The 22,365-nt window shown below is 41.3% G+C and overlaps 1 long non-coding RNA gene across 1 annotated transcript; it reads left to right on the top strand.

Moving 5' to 3' along the window:
• Nucleotides 1-5,277: 5,277 nt before the first annotated feature.
• Nucleotides 5,278-15,214, top strand: LOC309511802. The gene is made up of 3 exons (XR_014210767.1): nucleotides 5,278-5,312; nucleotides 13,733-13,889; nucleotides 14,369-15,214. It is a non-coding gene; the product is annotated as an uncharacterized lncRNA (long non-coding RNA).
• The last annotated feature ends 7,151 nt before the right edge of the window (nucleotides 15,215-22,365 follow it).

Raw genomic sequence — 22,365 nt, 5'->3', positions numbered from 1 at the left:
CACCATCCAGCTAGAGTCATCATTAATCACCCCATCAAGATCGGTCAGAAATCTTGGAGTAACGTTTGATGACCAGCTGACCTTCACAGATCACATTTCAAAGACAGCTCGATCATGCAGGTTTGCACTGCACAACATCAGGAAGATCAGGCCTTTCCTAACTGAGCATGCAACACAACTTATCGTCCAGGCCCTGGTCATCTCTAGGCTCGACTACTGCAATGCCCTTCTGGCTGGACTCCCAGCATGTGCGACCAAACCCCTACAGATGATCCAGAATGCTGCAGCTCGTCTTGTCTTCAACGAGCCCAAGAGGGCCCACGTCACTCCTCTGTTCATCTCTCTGCACTGGCTACCTCTAGCTGCTCGCATCAAGTTCAAGGCACTGACGCTTGCTTACAGAACTATCACAGGCTCAGCTCCCTCCTACTTTCACTCACTCCTACGAGTCTACATCCCTACCAGACACCTACGATCGGTCAACGAGCGACGTCTCGTGGTTCCATCACAGAAAGCCACAAAATCACTTTCCAGAACATTCTCATTTACAGTTCCATGCTGGTGGAACGCTCTCCCCACCCTCATCCGGAATGCAGAATCCCTGACAACATTCAAAAAACAGCTGAAAACCAATCTCTTCCGTGAGCACTTAACCTTATAGAAAAAAAAAAAAAATAAAAAAAAAAAATAATAAAATAAAAAAATAAAAAAAAAATAATTCATTTCCCTTTGAAACATCACTTATCAGGCTTATACTACTCTGAATAATACCTGAACTTCGTATTTTGAGCACTTCCTGCGTTGTTGTTGCTTTTGCCTCTTTATGATGACTCGCTGAATTTAGTCCTAATTTGTAAGTCGCTTTGGATAAGGGCGTCTGCTAAATGACTAAATGTAAATGTAAATGTAAATGTTTTAATTAAAGTAAACTAAACTCCACTTCACGTCGGGCAGTTCTTTGCCTCCACGTCGTGCATTAAATGCACAGCTATCCGTGGATTATCCCGCTAATACCATGGACATTTGCCAGCAGCAATGACAACTTAAAGCTGTTATTTATGTTTGCAACGCAATATTTGACTGGAAGGGTACAACGGGCGGTTACTTTCGTCAGTTGCGGCTCATTGAGAAATGTAATGTAGCGATTCAGCGGAAATGGAGTTTAATTTATTAGGGAATTCCTCAAGTAGAATGGATTTGACTGACGGCGCTCTGAAGAGCGAACAGACAAATGCGCTGAATCAGAGATGGTAAAAGTGAATGGGTCCAATTTCATTGGTCTTAAAAAGTGGGTGGGTCTTGTCCCACCCATATACAATGGTTCCGACGCCCATGATCAAACCACTCATTAAAACATATACAATATGTGACTTGAGTTGAGTGAAATAAGGAGAACTTGCTAATTAATGGAAACGGTTGACCTTGCTGTCCTATACATTCTTGAAGTCTCTTTTCTGACCTCCTCGCGTTTGATGACTCGGGAGGATGAAAAATCAGGAGGGAGAGAGATCTCTTTTTTTTATATACATTACATAATCTGCGCGTCAACTGCTTCAAGAAGTTTTCAACAGAATAGATGATATTTAATGCCTCCCAGCCAATGCTAAGAATAATCACTTCCAAAAAACTCGTAAACATTGAGCTCGAAAGCAGCCGTAAGGACCGAGCCATTCTCACCCCTTCGGTCCCTCCAGCCATGAAGATCCAGACCATGGGCTTCTGTCTCAGCTAATCAATCCACACGGTAAGCAGTCTTTTCAGGCTTTAAAGACAAGCTCCACTCATCCATGGCTCGAAACTTCAGGAGGAAGATCAACAATCAGTGAGTCCTGAGTGTTAACTGTTAAAAAGTCTCAACTCTCTCACTCTCTCTATCAGGAGAGAGCTTGTGAATGAATTAATCTTGTTTAAAGACTGTGAGCTTGCTAAAAATATTTTACAAAAACATAGACGTGTCATTTCTTAACATTTTTGAAATATAGCAGTCTTTCACAGACTGTTACCAAAGTGCTATTTGCTCCCTTTGGATTTTTCTTGGAGCTCTTGTAGAAGAGAGGGAAGAAAAGCTTTGATCCACGCATAGCGCCCTTCCTCTGCATTTTCATATAATCCCGGTGGCTGAAGCCAGAAGCCCTTTTATCTGACACTGCCAGTGCAGGTGGGATCGATAACGCCTTGGCCTGCAAATGTGAGACAGTTCCTGGATCACAGCCCCCTTCCATCCTAACTCCTATTGATCTTCATTACTTCCACAGGACCTCGCTGGCTTTCCTAAACCCTGACCAGCCACTGCAAACCAGCCCACTGTGTCCATCCCACAAAGTTACACCCATAATACACTGGTGATCGATCAGATCGATCTAATTTGGGTGAAATCTTGATGAGAAGCTTACATTAAATTTTTTAAGTTTGGCCAATAACGACTGATTGCCCTTATCTTCAATATCCAAGTTCACAAATTGTGACACACATGCAATAAATAAATAAATAAATAAGTTTTGTATGTGTGTGCCTGTGTATAAAATATACATTTAATATATTACTTAAAAAAAGTAAACACAAAACTTTGGTAGATCCACAAAAAGTAGATATTTATTATATCTATTAGAAATAACAATTAGGAGGGAAATATCAAATACTCATTATTGGTACAAAGTAATTTAACCCTTAACCACATATCTTGCATACCTTTATCAACCCGGGATGTCATTCACAACCCCCTCTCCACCCTCATTATTTATTTATTTTTTACAGTTAGACTTCAACCTTCTTAGAATTCAATATATTCATTATTAACAATATAACAAGAAATACAAATAATTTTTTAATGTATTTTTTAATTGAATCTCTGATGACTTAAACAGTGCAATTCGCCTTTATTCCTCAAGGTGGCAATGTCTGATACACAATAATGGGGTGATGTTTAATTCATCAGTGTTAGATTAGATCCGGGTCACTAAAGACCCCAATATGTAATAATGATTGGCGAAACATTCATGCATTTAATATAATATAATATAATATAATATAATATAATATAATATAATATAATATAATATAATATAATATAATATAATATAATATAAACACACACACACGCACACATAAAGCACTGTAATGTACATTACAGTGAATATCTCAGAATAAATATCTTGTTGGTCACTATTTTACCGTTATTTGACAATGGTAATGTAGGAATGCACGTAAAGGTGTTTTAGAACAATTAGATGTGTTATATCATGCTGTTATTGATTTATTTATGCACCTTACATAACGCATAAATGTGAACTGTATTCACATTTATGCTTGGGCCTCATTACATAGGCTAGTAGACGGGAAATACACTGGTGTATTTTTATTTATAAAGTCCTGTTAGGTCTATTACCCAAATATCTGCAAGAGTTGCTGCAACCACATGTTAGTACATATTCAACCCGATCATCTAATCATATTCGTTTGATTATCCCTAGAAAAAAAGAGAAAAAAAAAATGTCTATGGTCGCTCTGCTTGGTTCGCTGCTCCAAATGTGCTACAAAAGTCATTGAAATTGGAGTCATTTATTTCAATCTCTGCATTTAAAAAAATATTAGGGAGTGTTTTTATCACAGCTTGTGAATGTTTTAAATGAATGTGTGTGTATTGAAACTTGTTAGTATGTCTTTCAGGAGATTTGAATTCTCGTGACTAGCCTGGTTAAATGAAGGTTACTAATAATAAAATGTAAAAAAAAAAAAAAAAAAAACATTGCCTTCTGTGTTTAGATTTTTTCCTTTTAAGTACATACCCAACTTTTTGTAAATTGTGCAAAAGTTAAATTTTTAATAAACAGATTTTGATCAATATATCATGCCACTTCTATAACCATGTCGACAAGGTGACTTTCAATATGTGAAATTATTTATGCATTCACACGGTGAGCCAAATATGAGATTGTCCTGCACATAAATCTTGCTTAGTGAGCCATGACTGTCTGGATTATCACACTCATTCCTTCTTTCAACGATCATTCAATACACTGGACCCCCACACGTTCAAAGCTGACCTTATAGTTGCATCAAGGCATGATGTATTGCTAAAGAACCAGCACAACGTGATTTGGTTGCCAGCATTACCTATATGATAGCATGAATGATACCTCAGTTGCATGTGGCACCTGGAGACCCTGATAAAATTATGATGACTTGCACCTAATAATTGATGATAAACCAGTCCACAGCATCTTTATATTAGTCCACGACTGAGAATGCAAGTTATTTCCACCCCTCTCTCCCATCCCGAGACCGCATCTGTGAATGCACAAGGTGAAATAAAAAGGCCAGTTAAAAGAGAGTGTGATAAACAGAAGGCACAGCAAGTAAATGAGAGCAGTTTATTGAATGGCAAAGCTCTAAGGTGCCACTCTTCCTCACCGAGTAAGGCTAATTCAATTCCCTCCCATGTCCCATCAAAGAGTGCTTAAGAGTGTGCCGTATCAAAGCCGTGCCGGAAAACACAGAATGATTGTAGCCCAATTGTTGCCGGCCCGTCATTGATTGCACACTGGCATAAAGTCGAGCATGGAGAAAAAAAGACATTCCTGTCCTTCCCTGGACTTTGTAATCACCTTTCGGATGTTTCAAGACTTTGAATCATCCACTAATGCTATAGCCTGAGGGCAACTCGACACAGGTCAAAAACGCCTCTCAGATATGAAAAGTAACCAGATTAAAAAAGCTTACAGAGAGGCTCATGTGAATGGATGTGGAGAAGTAAAGCAGCACTGGTCGACTGATATATTGTCAAAGCCAGTATTTCCCTTTGGTTAAACTTTATTTCAATGGTCCACTTTAGACATTCTACTAACTACCCAGCAAGCAATAGGTGCAAGTGTCATTTCATGACATGGTCGATCTGTAGTCACGATTTAGCTCTGAATTGGATGGCTATGTGCAGTCTGCTTTAAAAGCCCAACCGGCGAAATCGAGCCAATCAGTGGTCTATGTTTAACGGCTTGGCTATAACCCTGATTTAGACCAGCGATTAGTTTAGCCAAAATAGTCTTAAAATTGTTTACATGTTTTTCGACCAGGCAGCTTCGTGTTTGCTGTCACACATAACATTTATACACTATCTACTACGATATTATATGACTGTCTTTCATTTTAAATAAAATAAAAATGCAATTACATTTCTCAACCGCTAGATGGCAACAGCCCTAATGAGACATGACCACTGGCAAAACTGGGCAAAACATTTCCACCATTTTGAAACATTTTAAACGAGACGGAGCATTGCATAGAGAACAGGTGAAAGACATTCCTACTTTTGTCTTGTAAGTATCTGTGTTTTCGTTTTTACATGCTCATTTTTTATCAAAATTATTTTTTATCATGTGTTGTTAGAATCTTGACATTTTAGCGGGTAACAGTGTAGTATGTATGGAAGTAAAATAATGTCAAATGTTTTTGAAATAAAAAGCCTGTTGAATTGCACTACTTGAAAAAAAAAAAAAGGTATTGCATTAACCATGCTTGCATTTTAATGCATTGTATTTTTAGGGCTTGCATTTTTATGGGCTGAAATTCAACATGGTTGAATATTTAAGCTGTGAATATTTCAATTAAAAACATTTCAAACACCTTCTCATTATTAAAAATTCAATAATCCATATTCACCATTCATATTTCACTTCCAAAATATTCAAACTGTTTAAAAATACAACCAATAATATTCAACAGGCAATTTTCGGTCCATTTTATTTCGCTTTGCAAATTCGCTTCCACAAATTCAGTGGTTCAAATTCGACAGTAAATTCAACATTGACGTCCAGGAACTGCAGGAAAAGCAGTAGATTGCCGAGCATACTCTCCATCTGCTGTTAGTCGACCTCACCATCAGATGGTGCAAAAGCGCGTGTTGTTGACGAAGACATTCATTCATAAAATGAAAATGATTATCTGTGTCAGTATATGCGGAAAAGATGATAAACACACAAAAGCTGTGTTTATGTTTCATTCAATAACTTCATTGTTACTTTCCCTGTGTAGCCTACATGTCATCAGCTTTCTCTACCAACAGGATTATAATCGGTTTCCCTCAATACCTCATACTCAAGGATTCCCCTTCCGTTGGGACAAAACGCTTTATGGGCTAATACCAAAGACCAATCTTGCACCTTATTGGGGAAGTAGGCTACTATATAGGCTACAGGCAAGAAGATGGACTCAGAATATGAACTTAACGCGCAAAGTTTCATGCTGAGTGTTTCGTGATATACTGGCATAAAATCAACACTTGATCAATTAATACTAACACTTTCTCTTCTCTTCTCTTCTCTTCTCTTCTCTTCTCTTCTCTTCTCTTCTCTTCTCTTCTCTTCTCTTCTCTTCTATTCTCTTCTATTCTCTCTCTCTCTCTCTCTATCTCTCTCTCTCTCTCTCTCTCTCTCTCTCTCTCTCTCTCTCGGCTATACGTGTATTGCATTAGCTTAAACTGTCATAGCACTTGCATATTGTAGTCCTATTGTTAGTTTAACTGTAAATCGCTTTGGATAAATGCGTCTGCTAAATAACTAAATGTAAAATTGACTTGACATTGGACATTCGCACATTTAGGGACCGTCTCTAATGTTGCATACAACATTGGCATACACGTTTCTAACTTCAATAGCAAACTTAAATTTATTTTAATACATTTATTAAATTTAAATCCAAAGGGTGCGCATTATGCCTGACACGAACACATTACAGTTGGTTTTATGACTGTAAGTCGTTCTATTCAAATGCTACCGGAGTTAGAAACGTGTGTACCAAAGTCGTATACACTTTGAGACGGTTCCTAAATGTGCAAATGTCCAACGTCAAGCCATCTTACCAGTCTATCACTGGGAAACGCTAACATTAAGCTTTGCGCGTTATTCTGAGTCCATCTGCTTGCCTGCGAGTTTGGTCTTTTACATCACTGTAGTAGTCCATTAAGCTACGTTAAGCGTTGTATATGTCCAGCAGGGGAATCCTGAAGTATTGAGGGAAACCCTATAGCCTGCATGCAGCACATTGCCACAATATAAAGTAGGCAACTAAACAACCAAGAGCAATATATGTCAACCTCAAAAATGTAACATTGGTTCCCTTTCAAGGGAACTCGCGTTGCGTCGAATTGACGCTATGGGGAACGCTTTGCGTGATGACGTCTTGAAGCACATGTAAAATCAGTCCAATGGTGTGGCGGAACGTCAGAGGCGGGTGACGTCACGTACCAGGAAGCTATAAAAGCCGGCCCGAAACAGAAAACGAAAGCTTTCTGAGTCTTCAGTTGCGCTCTGTGTGAAATCTGTCTGTATATTTGGTGTTGTCTGTCTATATCATATATATATATATATTCAGTATGGCGAGCAAGCAGCAGTTTAGAGTGTGTGTCCATCCCTGCCCGCGTTATTTAACGGGAGGTGATACTCACGCTCTTTGTGTTGTTTGTTTGGGTGAGGAGCATGCCCAGTCAGCACTCGAGGGTGGTGACTGTGTGCATTGCGACGCGCTTCCATTGCGTTCGCTCCGATCCCGCTTGGCTCGGTTCAATCCCGATCGCGTTCCCCAGGGCTCGGGTCCCGCCGCTGCCGAGGCACGGCGGCAATCACAGACCTGGGGTTCGCAAATGGATCTATCAGTGGATGTTGAGACGGGCTCTGCCTTATCTCAGCCTCCTTCTGATAGATCCAGTGCCTCTCATCAGGGTGTGGAAGCACGCATTGCGGTTTCTTCCCCCCCGATGGAGGCACCAATACTGCAATTGTCCAGCTCTGAGGAGTTGGACGTTGTTAGTATTGACGCTGAGTCTGAGGATTCGCCACCTCAGTCTCATGCGTTTGAAGAATTGCTTGATGTTATCACTAGAGCTGTCGAGCGATTATCTATTGAGTGGCCAGTAGATAGGCAGGGCGCTCATTCGAAAAGCAAGCTCGACGAACGTTTCCTGCCATCTCGTGCACAGCCTCAGTGCAGAAGCCTTCCGTTTTTCCCCGATCTCCACACCGAGGTGTCGAGATCGTGGGGAAAACCAGTGTCATATCGAGTGTATACTGCACAAACATCACACTATTCATCCATTCACAATTATAAAGAGCATGGTTATGGGGAGATGCCGAGAGTGGAAGAGACGCTCGCGAGCTATCTCTCTCCAGCAACGGCATCTTCTCTGAAGGCTCCTGCACTTCCATCCAAGCCAATAAAAGTTACATCTTCCCTGGTTCATAAAGCTTATGCCGCCGCCGGTCAAGCTGCAGCGTGTTTACATACAATGTCCATAATGCAGGCTTACCAGGCTGAGTTATTGGGTGATTCTGAGGATGGCGGGGGTATTAGTGCTGATACGGTGTCTGAACTGCGTAGAGCCACAGATTTGTCTCTCAGGGCCACCAAGGAGACGGCTAAATCCATCGGCCGCTCTATGGCAGCCCTGGTGGCCACTGAGAGGCATCTGTGGCTCAACTTAAGTGACATAAAGGACAAAGAAAAACATGTTCTTTTAGATGCACCAGTATCCACTCAAGGGTTATTTGGAGATGCAGTTAACAGTGCTGTAGCTAAATCACAAGAAGCTTCAAAACAGGCAGCTGCACTTCAGAAACTTCTCCCCCGCCATTCTTTCATTGAGGCTGCTGAGCGGGAGCAGCCTCACTCATCTAAAAAGAGCGCTGAGCACCGTGCCACTCAGAAACAGAGCGTTTCCTCCCGTGCTCCCCCACAAAAAGCTCGGGGACACGGAGGGCGCTCTCAAACCCAGCAGTCTTCGAGGGGTAAAACGGATCTGCGGACCGTTATTACCGCCAAGAAGGCTGCTGGGAAAAAGTCCTGATGTCTGAGGGCTCAGGACAAATGAGGGTAGTCCCCCCGAAGCAGAGCGGTTAACACCTCTTTTCACGGTGCCCGTCTCTCTTCGGTGCCCTCAGGGGACCGTTCTGCCAACCCTGCCGCCTCCGGTGTTACAGGGCGCAGCGGTCTCCGGCGAGCACATATCTCAAGGTCCACCCGGAAACGTAGTGGCCTCGGGATGCCCGCCCCCTCTGAGGAGGGTGCTAGAGCAGTCTGTTCGGTCGTTCCCTGCCGGTGCGCCGTTACAGGGCGACGAACCGACTACTCAACAGCAGGAGAAGAATACGGTGCCGTCTCTTTTCGGTGCCCTCAGGGGACCGTTCTGCCAACCCTGCCACCTCCGGTGTTACAGGGCGCAGCGGTCTCCGGCGAGCACATATCTCAAGGTCCACCCGGAAACGTAGTGGCCTCGGGATGCCCGCCCCCTCTGAGGAGGGTGCTAGAGCAGTCTGTTCGGTCGTTCCCTGCCGGTGCGCCGTTACAGGGCGACGAACCGACTACTCAACAGCAACAAAATCCAGAAACCAGTCTCGAGAGGCTGGTACCTCTAGTAGAATCTTTGACAGCGTGGAAGCTACTGTCAAATGTTTCTCGTTGGGTCCTGCAGACTGTGGCAAAAGGGTATCAGATACAATTCTAGAAACGCCCAACTCGGTTTATGGGGGTCCTGCCCACAGTGGTGGGCCCCGAGCAGGTTCTGGTTATGGAACAGGAAGTAAACACTCTGTTAGAGATAGGGGCCATAGAATATGTACCTCCCTCCGACAGGGAAACCGGGTTTTACAGCCGGTACTTCATAGTTCCAAAGAAGGACGGGGGATTGCGTCCCATTTTAGATCTTCGAGTTCTGAACAAGTCTTTCATTCAGCTCAAGTTCAAAATGTTAACATTGAGACAAATCGTGTCACAGATCAGGTCCGAGGACTGGTTTGTCACGATAGACCTCAAGGACGCATATTTCCATATTTCCATCCGTCCTTGTCATTGGAAGTTCCTGAGGTTTGCTTTCGGGGGCAAAGCATACCAATATCGAGTTCTTCCATTCGGCCTGGCTTTATCACCCCGCACTTTCACCAAATGCGTGGATGCAGCTCTGGCGCCTCGGCGCCTCCAGGGTAGTCGCATCAGTTGGCGGTTCAACATCGAGATGTTGTTCTCGCCCACATGAAAGAGCTGGGGTTACGGCTGAACGCCAAGAAGAGTGTGCTTTCTCCACTTCAGAGGACCACTTTTTTAGGCGTGGTTTGGGATTCAGTGTCGATGCAGGCGCGCCTGTCACCGCCACGTGTAGATTCCATCCTTGCAGCTGTGAAAAGTGTAAAGCTAGGCCAGCTACTCACTGTCAAACAGTTCCAGAGACTGTTGGGTCTCATGGCAGCAGCTTCCAACGGGATACCTTTTGGACTACTGCACATGAGGCCCCTGCAGTGGTGGCTCAGGACCAGAGGGGTTTCCCCGAGGGGCAACCCATTTCGCACAATCAAGGTCACGCGGCGATGCCTACGTGCCTTGGTTATGTGGAAGAAACCTTGGTTCCTGTCCCAGGGCCCAGTGCTGGGAGCTCCTTGTCGTCGCAAACTGCTAACGACGGATGCTTCCCTCACGGGTTGGGGAGCGATCCTGAGGTTCGCTCATCTCAAGGTCTGTGGGAAGACCATCATCGTTCCTGGCATTCTATAGCCTAGAGATGTTAGCTGTCTTCCGGGCTCTGAGGAGCTTTATCACAGGTCTCAGGGGACACCATGTGTTAGTACATACGGACAACACGTCGGTAGTCGCCTATATCAACCACCAAGGGGGTTTGCGCTCGCGCCCATTATCCAATCTGGCACGCCATATCCTCTTGTGGTCCCAGGGGAAGTTGCTGTCACTCAGGGCAGCCTACCTCCCCGGGGTTCAGAATATAGGAGCAGACACTCTGTCGAGACAGGGGCCGAGGCCCGGGGAATGGAAGCTCCACCCCGAGGTGGTGGAGCTGATATGCAGGGACTTTGGTCTCCCTCATGCATCCAGCTCCTCTGGGACTGGATGCTATGGTACAGACGTGGCCGAGGCTACGTCTGTACGCTTTTCCCCCAGTGGCTCTGCTCCCGGGAGTTCTGGAGAGAGTTCGCAGGGACCGGGTTTGCCTGCTTCTTATAGCCCCGCGCTGCTGGGCAGAGTATGGTTTCCTGATCTTGTGTCCCTCCTCGACGGGCATCCTCTGGAGGTTCCTGTCAGGAGGGGCCTTCTGTCCCAAGCAGGGGGCTCAATATTTCACCCCCGCCAGAACTGTGGAACCTGTGGGCTTGGCTTCTGAGGGGGCCCAGCTCATAGAGTCAGGTCTCTCAACTGAGGTTGCTGAGACCATTCTACAGTCCAGAGCTCCCTCCACGAGGAAACTTTATGCCCTGAAGTGGAGAGTATTCACTTCTTTGTGTAGTGACCGTCGGTTGGATCCAGTCAACTGCCCAGTTGGTACAGTGCTGGAGTTCCTGCAGGACCGGTTCACTGCAGGTCTAACCCCGTCCACTTTAAATGTTTATGTGGCGGCCATAGGTGCTTACCACATTCCTTTGGGTGGAATGTCTGTGGGGAAAGACCCTTTGGTATCTCGTTTCCCTCGTGGCACTTGGAGGTCCTCCTCCCTTTCGAAATCGGACCAGGAGGCGAATAATTTGCTTTGCCCTGTTCGGGCGTCAGACGCATATGTCCACAGAGCTGCCCTGTGGCGTAAGAGTGATCAATTGTTTGTTCGCTTTGGGCCCCCTAACAAAAGAGGTCCAGTGTCTAAGCAAAGGATGAGCAAGTGGGTGGTTGAGGCTATCTCACTTGCTTATGAGGCGGCTGGACAGCCTTCTCCTTGGGCTGTCCGGTCGCACTCTACTAGGAGTATGGCGGCCTCTAAGGCCCTTATATCAGGAGTATCTTTACAGGACGTTTGTGTTGTGGCAGGCTGGTCCTTACCGCACACCTTCGTCAGGTTCTACTCTTTAGACCTAGACTCTACTCCAGGGTCTCAGGTTTTGTCTTCCTAGTGCTGCGCAATTGATTTCACACAGGACAGACATTTGTAGCTATGGTGGCGTTGGTATAGACGTTCCCCATAGCGTCAATTCGACGCAACGCGAGTTCCCTTGAAAGGGAACGCCTCGGTTACGACTGTAACCTCGGTTCCCTGAAGAGGGAACGAGCGTTGCGTCACCTTGCCATATCTCCTTCATGCCTGTCAGCACGACTTCAGACTCTACGAAGCTTTCGTTTTCTGTTTCGGGCCGGCTTTTATAGCTTCCTGGTACGTGACGTCACCCGCCTCTGACGTTCCGCCACACCATTGGACTGATTTTACATGTGCTTCAAGACGTCATCACGCAAAGCGTTCCCCATAGCGTCAATTCGGCGCAACGCTCGTTCCCTCTTCAGGGAACCGAGGTTACAGTCGTAACCGAGGCTATCTGTATATCCGCATCGGGGAATAACATAATCTCGTTCACGGTAGAGAAAGATGCATGTAGGCTACACAGGAAAAGTAACCGTGAAGGCACTGAATTTAACATAAAACAGCCGTCATAATAATCACAAATACACTTATATTGCAGTAAATGAGTTTTATGAATGAATGACTTGCTCTAATTTTGCTGGTCTTCGTCAACAACACGCGCTTTTACACCCCCTGCTGGTGAGGTCGACTAACAGCAGATGGAGAGTATGCTCGGTAATCTACTGCTTTTCCTGCAGTTCCTGGACGTCAATGTTGAATTTACTGTCGAATTTGAACCACTGAATTTGTGGAAGAGAATTTGCAAAGCGAAATAAAATGGACCGAAAATTGCCTGTTGAATATTATAGGTTGTATTTTTAAACAGTTTGAATATTTTGGAAGTGAAATATGAAAGGTGAATATGGATTATTGAATTTTTAATAATGAAAAGGTGTTTGAAATGTTTTTAATTTAAATATTCACAGCTTAAATATTCAACCATGTTGAATTTCAGCTCATAAAAATGCAAGCCCTAAAAATACAATGCATTAAAATGCAAGCATGGTTAATGCAATGCCTATTTTTTTTCAAGTAGTGCAATTCAACAGGCTTTTTATTTCAAAAACATTTGACATTATTTTACTTCCATAAGTATGGTATCATGGTAACATGATACATGCACGTGTACTGTAACCCCATGTTTCCATGTGCCCTTAAAGGGATAGTTCACCCAAAAATGAAAATTCTGTCATCACTTACTCACCCTCAAGTTGTTTCAAACCTGTATGAATTTCTTTTTTCTGCTAAACACAAAAGAAGATATTTTGAAAAATGTCGGTAACCAAACAGTTGATGGACCCCATTGACTTCCATAGTATTTTTTCCCCCACTATGGAAGTCATTGGGGTCCATCAACTGTTTGGTTACCGACATTTTTCAAAATATCTTCTTTTGTGTTCAGCAGAAAAAAGAAATTCATACAGGTTTGAAACAACTTGAGGGTGAGTAAATGATGACCGAATTTTCAATTTTGGGTGAACTATCCCTTTAAACTCCAATCATCTGAATTCAAAGGGGTAAACATGAAACATGTACAACCTATTATAATGTGTTATGATGAAAGCCACGAATATATTTTACTCTTTTCTTTAGATCATTATGATATGAAAATAGGACTTTTTTAACTTTTTAACATTTCAACAGCAATGCAATATAAAAATACAATATAAGAAAATAATTAAAAACACTTTAAAATACTTAAACAAAAACAAGATAAAACAGACGAGGTAAAGTTACAGTGCAGTGCAAGAAATTAATATGTTTTCCAATTAATAAAAGGTAGTGGCAAACGAAACTAAAAGTTTTTTTTTTTTTTTTTTTTTTTTTTTTTTAAGTGACACAATGTACAATTGTTGTATTTAGGATTCCAAAGAAAGGTGCTGATGCATCTAGTAGAAATAAAAGAAGAATTGGAGAAAGGGTGGAACCAGACACCTTCAACCTGTCTATCTTGGCCACTGAGGAGGAGCTCCGATACCTGGAAAGGCAATTGGAAAGTGCAGAGACCCGGGCAGCAATGGTAACAAACCATTTTTTTTTTTAACGGCATTTCCTCACTAAAGCTCTCATCTTTGAAAAACTCCATCATTGATTTGAACTATAATATTGAATTTGACTGAACAATGGCTTGTTGCATACAGAGAGAGCATAAGCTAATAGAGTAGAATAATATTTGTCATTGTACAAGCACAATAAGATGACGTTTGAAACTTCCAAATTCATTTAATAATACAGCATAAAAATACAAATGCTTGGCAATATAAAATTAGCATTTATAAAAAGTATCTGGCAGTACATCAATAATGCAGGGGGGAACTCTAAGGAAAAGGCTATTTCTCAGTCTGGAGGTGTGCGTTTTCAATCCGCTGGAATAGTTTTATAGGGTTAGTGATGGAAAACGTGCAGGTCAATGGGCATCCACGTTTAAGGTTGGTAAACGCTTGTACACTGAAGCATATCACACTACTTGGCAAGTACTGACATGCGCATTTTTTTCAGGTGTCAAAGTTGTGCAAAATTGGAGGGAGAAACCACAAAGACTGTGCTAGAAGGATGCTGGACAGGTAAAGCCTACAAAACCTGCAACATCAATCAAACATTGTTGTGTCAATACTCAATAGTCGTTCATGTGGTCACAAATTTTCACATTTACCGATAATTTTGAAATGTAAATCTTTTGTCTGCAATCGTTAACCACCTTAATTTGTATTATATTTGAGGGTTTTAACAAATTAATTAATGTCAAAATTCAACATGAAGGGGGGTGGTCCGCTGCAGAAGGAGGCATTTGAGAGGACTGCATTTTTCTCCGTCATTAGACGTGTGTGTGTGTGTGTGTGTGTGTGTGTGTGTGTGTGTGTGTGTGTGTGTGTGTGTGTGTGTGTGTGTGCTTTAGTGCAAACATTGACCAGAGAGCTTATCTCTGTTTTTAGGCTGAATAGTGATACACAATATATATCTTGTTTTATAGATAAGTGGTTGAATAATTTATTTTAATGTGACGTCAGACTAGATTGATATAAATTACATAGGCTCAATCTATATTGCTTTGGAAAATATATCGATTTAACTTAACTCTATATTGACCAGCCCTAATGTGCGTCCAAGCAAAAGAGAATGACCCCCTGTCTGTCACAATGAGTGTATCTAAAATTAAAAAATTGCCAAAAATGCCGTGATGACCAACTTCCCACCGGCAAAAGAGTTCGACTTGAGAAATGCAATTGGGGAGCATTTCAAACAAGCACCAGGGAGAGCAGGGGGTGGGGGGTATCGCAATAAAACCATTAAATAATTTATTCACTGTTGAGAGTTAAGAGAATAAATAACCCAAACTTTACAGTTATGTAAGTTATACCTAGCTATTCTTGTTGTTTAAAATATTTTATTTTAAATATAGTTTAGTTTAAATATACTTTATATTTTCATTATCTTATAATGTCATAATTGTATATTTTTTCATTTGTTATTATCTTAAGTTGTCTAAGTTGTAATTTTTTTTATTGTTCTTAATAAAAGTTTTATATTAAATTTTTTTGGGATGGATTGTCATGTACAGTATGTGTGTTATATTTGAGTAAAACGAATCCTTAAGTTGTATTTTGTTGTCTACTATATGTAGTCATTCATTTGCTGTCAATTTGATGACTAGTATATTCTTGGGCTATACGTTTAGACGTCTGACAGCCCAAATTTAGCCTTGTTTTAGCCTAGATGTCAGGGCTGTGTTTGGACGGCTATTAGACGTCTTTTAAACACAAAATTGTTTGCTGGGTTTATTTTGCAGTAAAATGATCCGAACTTCCCACTACTAGTAGTGAGATCTGTGCACCTGGTGGTAAGAGTTTCATGATTATAAGAGCCTTGTGCTCATTAAACTAGTTTACCTGCCATAGGTAAGCCTCAGTTTCCTTTTTCATGATTTCTAGTGTCTTCAATGTTTGCATGTTCTAGCCCCAGTCCCACAGTCTTTTAATAATCTTTTAAGATTCATGCTTGATTATTGTAAAATAAATCTTTTGTATCCATGTCTCAGGCCCTCCTTTTGAAACCACGTTCCTGTGTGTCCTTTTTGTAGGCAGTTAGCCTATAAGTATTAAAGTCTGCGTGAACCGGAAGTTACAAATGACTTTTCTCCAGTGTTGTGACGTATTTCCAAGTGAAACGGAATATTGAACAGAGGGCAGGGTTTTACTCTAGCGCTCCTCCTCTCCATCTCTGCTCATAGCAGACTAACGGTTTGATTTCAGCCCGGAAGTAACTTTTCTTGACCGGAGTGACTTTGATTAAAGTAGCCTAGAAATCTAGACGCACCCTAGCGGCAGCAAAATGTATTTTGCAGCCAGGGCAGTCTAGCAACTCTCCATAGACTTTGGAGCTGCAAAAACCTAAATTGGGTCAGGCCAATCACGTCGTGTATAGACTAGGCGGGGCGGGCTTAACATAATGACGACAGAGTTGCGACGGTTACCTGGCTGCGACTTGAAAACAAAGAATGACGGCTGCTGGCGAACATCTTTCGAATTGGCTTTTTCCGCGACTCTGGAGGACTTGGAGTTAAGCTTTTCTTTGAGAAAAGAGCAAAGAACGGCACTGAAGTCATTCTTAAAAAAAGGAAGATGTGTTCGTCGTTTTGCCGGCCAGATATGGCAAAAGTTGAATCTATCAACAAACGTTAGCTCCGTTGGGAAAACGCTCTGGTTGGTTGAAGCGCTGTCCTATTGCGTGCAGAGGGAATTTGAAAGACAGCCGTTTATCCCGCCCCTCGGATTAAGCCGTGTCTATGGTGAGTTGCCAGACTAAACATCTTGATGTAGGTCTGGCTTGCCAGGCTATGATTAAAGATTACCACGGCAAACAATTGTTTTCTGTGTATTAACTTGAATGGATTAATTGTTCACCACAAGACTAGTAATATGCGCTAACAAAGTAAATAGGGTCAATTTTGATTTCATGCCGACTTTAATATTTCCCTGTTTAACAGGGTGGCTTGGTCCGCTGTATTTAGAGGGTTTCTCACTCCGATTATACCCATAGACAGTATAAGAAATGGACAGAGTCATCTCATTGGAACTCAATTGAGGCAAGTGAAGCCCATTTTCAGCGATTTTTTAGGACTTCCGTTCCTGACGCGCAGACTCAAACTGAGCTTGACGACGTAGATGTGACGTGAGCAACCCGTCTGTCTTCTAGTAGCTGTGGCATGAGAAATCTGAATCATTCCCTTCCGAATCTTGCAGAGACGGAGAGTGTGAGTAGGAGGTGTCCATGAGCTAGGAGCAGGAGAAACTTTTGCTAGGTATTCTGATTAATTATTTTGTCATTTTGCCTCCACGTCTCCCCGATTGCCCGTGAGCTTCTCCTCCCGTCAATACGGTAATCTCTCTACTGTGCGACATAGAGTCGCGTGGTTATGACGCAATCGTTAGCCTACTTTTACAAAAACTGTTTTTGCGGGGCCATAACGTAAGCTACAAGGTAATGGAGCATTTTATACATTGTCGTGTTTCTTTAGAAATAAATAATGGACAAATGGAGTCTTCAAATGCCTCAGATGTAAAGTTATTCGCTGTCAAAGTGACGCCAAAATGAATGGGAGTCAATGGGATGCTAACAGCAGGTGAAGTTCTGCTACAAGATGGTGGCACGCGGCCGGCTTCAACTTCCGGTCGACTTCCTTCCTGCTTGATTATACCATCCCGCTACAGAAGACTTTTATTTTGACAACTTTGAGAATGCTGTCAATGAAAAGATATCATGCTAGATACTCTGAAGTGTGCATTTGTAGACTGCAGAAATACAAGTGCACTCCGTGCGCAACGGTTGGTCTGTGCGAATTGGATGTGGAAAGGACTCGAGCGCTGACAATGGACACACACGAGTGACATATGCTGCATCCTTGATTCAAACTATGATGCGCTAAATATTCAGTTAGCTGCTGTCACATGCCATTTTTTATTCATTTTCAGACTATTTATTTCTAATTTAGTAAATACATTGTATGCAACGCATATAAATTTCATTGCAGCATGCGTGATTTAAAGGGATATTCCAAAAATAAAAATGCAAGAATGCAAAACAAACATGGTGGTAATCCATATGATCCAATTTGTTGAATCAATGTCTCCTGAAGCAACACAATAGGTGTGTGTGTGTGTGTGAGAAAAGTACTTTTTGAAATATAAGCCATCGCTTCTTACCAAACGTTAAACACTGGTTCAGAAGACATTGATTCATCAACTGGGGATGTATGGATGCCGAGTTTGTTATGGACAGTTTTTCAAGCCCCAACTTTTGGTGACCCATACACTTGAATTTTATGGACATAGATTATTTTTTGTAAAAAAAAGATCTGTTTGTGTTCCACAGAACAAAGAAAGTTCTGGGACGGTATGAGTCTGAACTGATATTTATATTTACCGATCACCCATCGGCCACCCTGACATTGATATTGGCATCTATATCGACCATTAAAAAATCATTATAGCGGTCGACCAATCCACTAATTATTTCCATTTTCTTCAGACATTTTGAGCCGCTCAAGGGGTCCAAGATTTTTTGGAACATAAGACTAATTTTCTTTACTAGGCCCTAGTAAAGAATCCATTTGGCTCAATACCAATTTGCAAAATTACGGCTTAGTGGTTCAGACTCTTAAATTTGCACATCCAATTGATCTGCTTGGAGTTTTCCATTATTGAGATCCCAGTTAATAAGTTTTTATGTGTTACAATGCATGCCCTCAAACCTACACACATGTGTGTCCAAATGTGTCTTATCCTAGAATCAATGGCACCAACTCCTAAATGAGGATCACTGTCTGGCTATGGAGTCTATTATCTGCTATGCTAGCAGTAATGTATGCATTGAAGGGCATGTAAAATAACAGGTCAGAAACAACCAGAACTCTCTACGCCGGGGCCATAGTTCATTAATAGTCAGTCCATGTGAGAGATTTTCTACAGGTTGCATCAGGCAGTGTGTTAGCAGGTGGGGGGTAATCAGACAGATTTTTTTAAATGAATTTAAATGACTCAACCTAGACTGTTCATTGTTTCTGGAGACATTGAGCCCCATTAGCAACAGTCATTAAAATATATTTTCATTTCCACTTTTATATATCCCATTCAAAATTCTGATTTTAAAAATGTTTTTGAAAGAAGGCTCTTAACAAAGGCTGAATTTATTTGATAAAAAATACAGTAAAAACATAAATAAGTTTTAGTCAAAGTTGAATTTTCAGCATCATTACTCCAGCCTTCAGTGTCACATGATCCTTTAGAAATAATTATAATATGCTGATGTTTTTCAAGAAACATACTTATTATTATTATTATTATTATTATTAATGTTTAAATAAGATTTGCTGCTTAATATATTTTTGTGAAAGGTGTGCTATTTTTTTCAGGATTCTTTGATGAATAAAAAGTAATAAAAAAAAACAGCATTTAATTCATTAATTTATGAGGACATTGCATAGACATACTGATGTTCATACTGTACAAACTGTATAATATATCCCCTAAATCTACCCATCACATACAACGTTCTGCATTTTCAGATTTCCCAAAAACATCACTTAGTATGATTTATAAGCCGTTTTCCTCATTGGGACCAAAACATGTCCTCACAAGGACAAGGATTTTGGATATTGGCATATTTGTGGGGACATTTTGCCCCCATAATGTAGGGCTTACTAAGAACACACACACATACACGTAATGCAAAATATGATTATTTTGTCAACACCATAAGCCGTCAACCCAACAGATTTTTTGGTCTGATAGTGACATTTCAATAAATGGAGATGAAAAGAATGCTAAATTTAATAATATTTATAATAAATGTTTGACATGACAGTACGCATTCTTTTCTTATCTGATATGTTCCATGTTGACAGACAGAAAATGAAAAAAATGAAAAAAAAAAACACACAAAAAAACACATTTTGCAGGATGTTGTGCCAAACTGCAAATGAATCATTTTGAAAATGTCTACCATTGATCTAAAATAATTCCTTGGTGAACATTAAAAAAATAATAATATTTCCAACCTGTTTTGCTCCATGTCTCAATAACCAGTGCGCTGATATGAGGAGAGAAAACCTATAAGTTCTCTCACAAACACTCTCTGTCTGTCACTCTCTATCTGTGTCCTCTCTTTGACAGCTAAACCTCGAAGGCTGCAGACGAACTGAAGTTCTCTAATCAGCTGACTTGGCTGACCGTGTCGCTCTGATTGCCACGGCAATTACAATTCTGGCCACAGATTTCTGTCTGCTGGCTGAGGCCAGACCAAAAAGAAGGACAGAAGAGAGAAATACAAGCTATAGATTATAGGGATTGCACACCAAATCACACAGCAATAACAAACCACCTCAAAGATGCTTGTCATGTATAAAAAAATAAATAATAAAAAAAAAATTTGGTTGAATGTTAAGTTGAAATTGATTTGAGTAATATGTCATAGACACTCAATGTGGACATTTCAACGCTATCTCACGACCAATTCGTACGAATTCGTATGAATGATAAAAAGTTGGCTAATTCGTACTAATTCGTACGACCTCACTCGTACGAATTTGTACGATTTGTCTAAACCCACGTGATGGGTAGGTTTAGGGGCGGGGTCAGGGGTAGGTAATTCGTATGAATTCATACGAATTGGCCAATTCGTAAAATATGTACGATTTTGCTAAAATCGTACTAATTCGTACGAATAAGCCACCTCGTAGAATTTTTACGTTTTCCCGTGAGATCGGGCTGGGACATTTTATTTTATTATTGAGTTGGTATTTCATAATTAACTGTTTTTTCTCATTTATGACATAGAAGGCCCTATTTTAACGATCTGAAACGCAAGTGTCAAGCGCAAAGCGCAAGTAACTTTGTGGGCGGGTCTCGGCGCTGTTGCTATTTTCCCGGCGGGATAAATGCCTCTTGCGCCAGGCGCAAATCTAAAAGGGGTTGGTCTGAAGTAGCTTCATTATTCATAGGTGTGGTTTGGGCGTAACGTGAAATAAACCAATCAGAGCGACATCTCACATTCCCTTTAAGAGCAGACGCGCCAATTCTATAGCGGATTCCTATTATAACGGCGGATTTGCCAGACGTGCGCCAGGAGCGGTTCACAGCCGAGGAGACTGACGCTCTCGCCAGGGACATTGGGGATGGAGAAACCCACCCAAATTAACTTCGGTTAAACAGGCGTATGATAATTTGGGTAAATGTGTAAGCTAGATGTATGCTTTTATAATAAATTGTCTATCTATCTATCTATCTATCTATCTATCTATCTATCTATCTATCTATCTATCTATCTATCTATCTATCTATCTATCGTAATAATGTATGATTTGCAAAAATCTGCTGCTTCTGTGTAGATGAGAGAATCAAAGTGTGCGTTGTGCACACGTGACACGCTACATTGATTATGGCCAAGCATGCGCCCTTAAAATAGCATATGAATAACATGCGCAACGCGCCACTGACTTTAAACAATTTTTTCCTGGTTAGTGGCGCAATTGTTTTCTAAACTTGCAAAATAGCATGAAGGAACGTTTGCGCCGGAACACGCCTCCTCTTTGCGCTGAACCGCCCCCGGGAGCGCAGGTGTATTTAACCGACGTGCTTCTGTGGAGGGAAAAGTCCGTTTTGCGCGGGTGCAAAATAGGAATGATACATGCGTCGGTGTACAAAGTCAATTGCGCTGGGTGCAAGATAGGGCCCAAAAAGTCAAACTTATTAGATAATAATATGTAGTAAAAAGTATATATTATGATACAATAAGTCGTAATTATGTGTACAGTCGGAATTATCATATTTAAGTTATACATTTTTGTCAAAATTATGAGCTTTTTATCTCAAAATTTTGACTTGTATTATGTCTATCATAATTTTGAGTTTGTAACTCATAATTGTGAGTTGATGTGTCAATATTGTGACTGCTCAAAATTATAGTTGAAATTATGATATGTTCCCGATTATGAAATAAAAATCCAAAATTAAGATATGATAAGGCATAATTATGAGATATAAAGGTAAAAGAGTAAGGCAACAGCAAAACAGAGCCAAAGTTTTAGCTATATAGATTTTCTAAATGAAATTTTGCATCTAAAAACAACCACATATGTCGGTCAATGAGAGATTATCAAACTTGAACTTTAAATCAACCAAATAAAAATAAAAGTTATCTAACTGAGTCTGCACATTGAGCGGTTTGGGCTGAATTCATCGCAGAAGTGTAATACTTGGGTTTAGAGGTTCAGAACAAACCGTAACCAGAATGTCTGAGGAACATCGGTACAGGAACTCCTTGCAAGCACTGTTAAAAAGATGTCCATGTTCCTGAAAGCAGCAGAATCAACAGATAGTCAGCTTCAACAATCAAAACTCCTTCATAGTAAAAAGAAAAACTCCAGCAACTGGAGTCGAGTCCAAGCACTGTTCAGTCTAGGTGATGTCCTGAAGGCTAGAGCAAAACACACTCTCACAGTC

Source organism: Leuciscus leuciscus, assembly GCF_965113295.1.
Source record: "Leuciscus leuciscus genome assembly, chromosome: 12".
Classification (NCBI taxonomy): Eukaryota; Metazoa; Chordata; class Actinopteri; order Cypriniformes; family Leuciscidae; genus Leuciscus; species Leuciscus leuciscus.
This window is presented reverse-complemented; position numbering and strand designations above follow the sequence as displayed.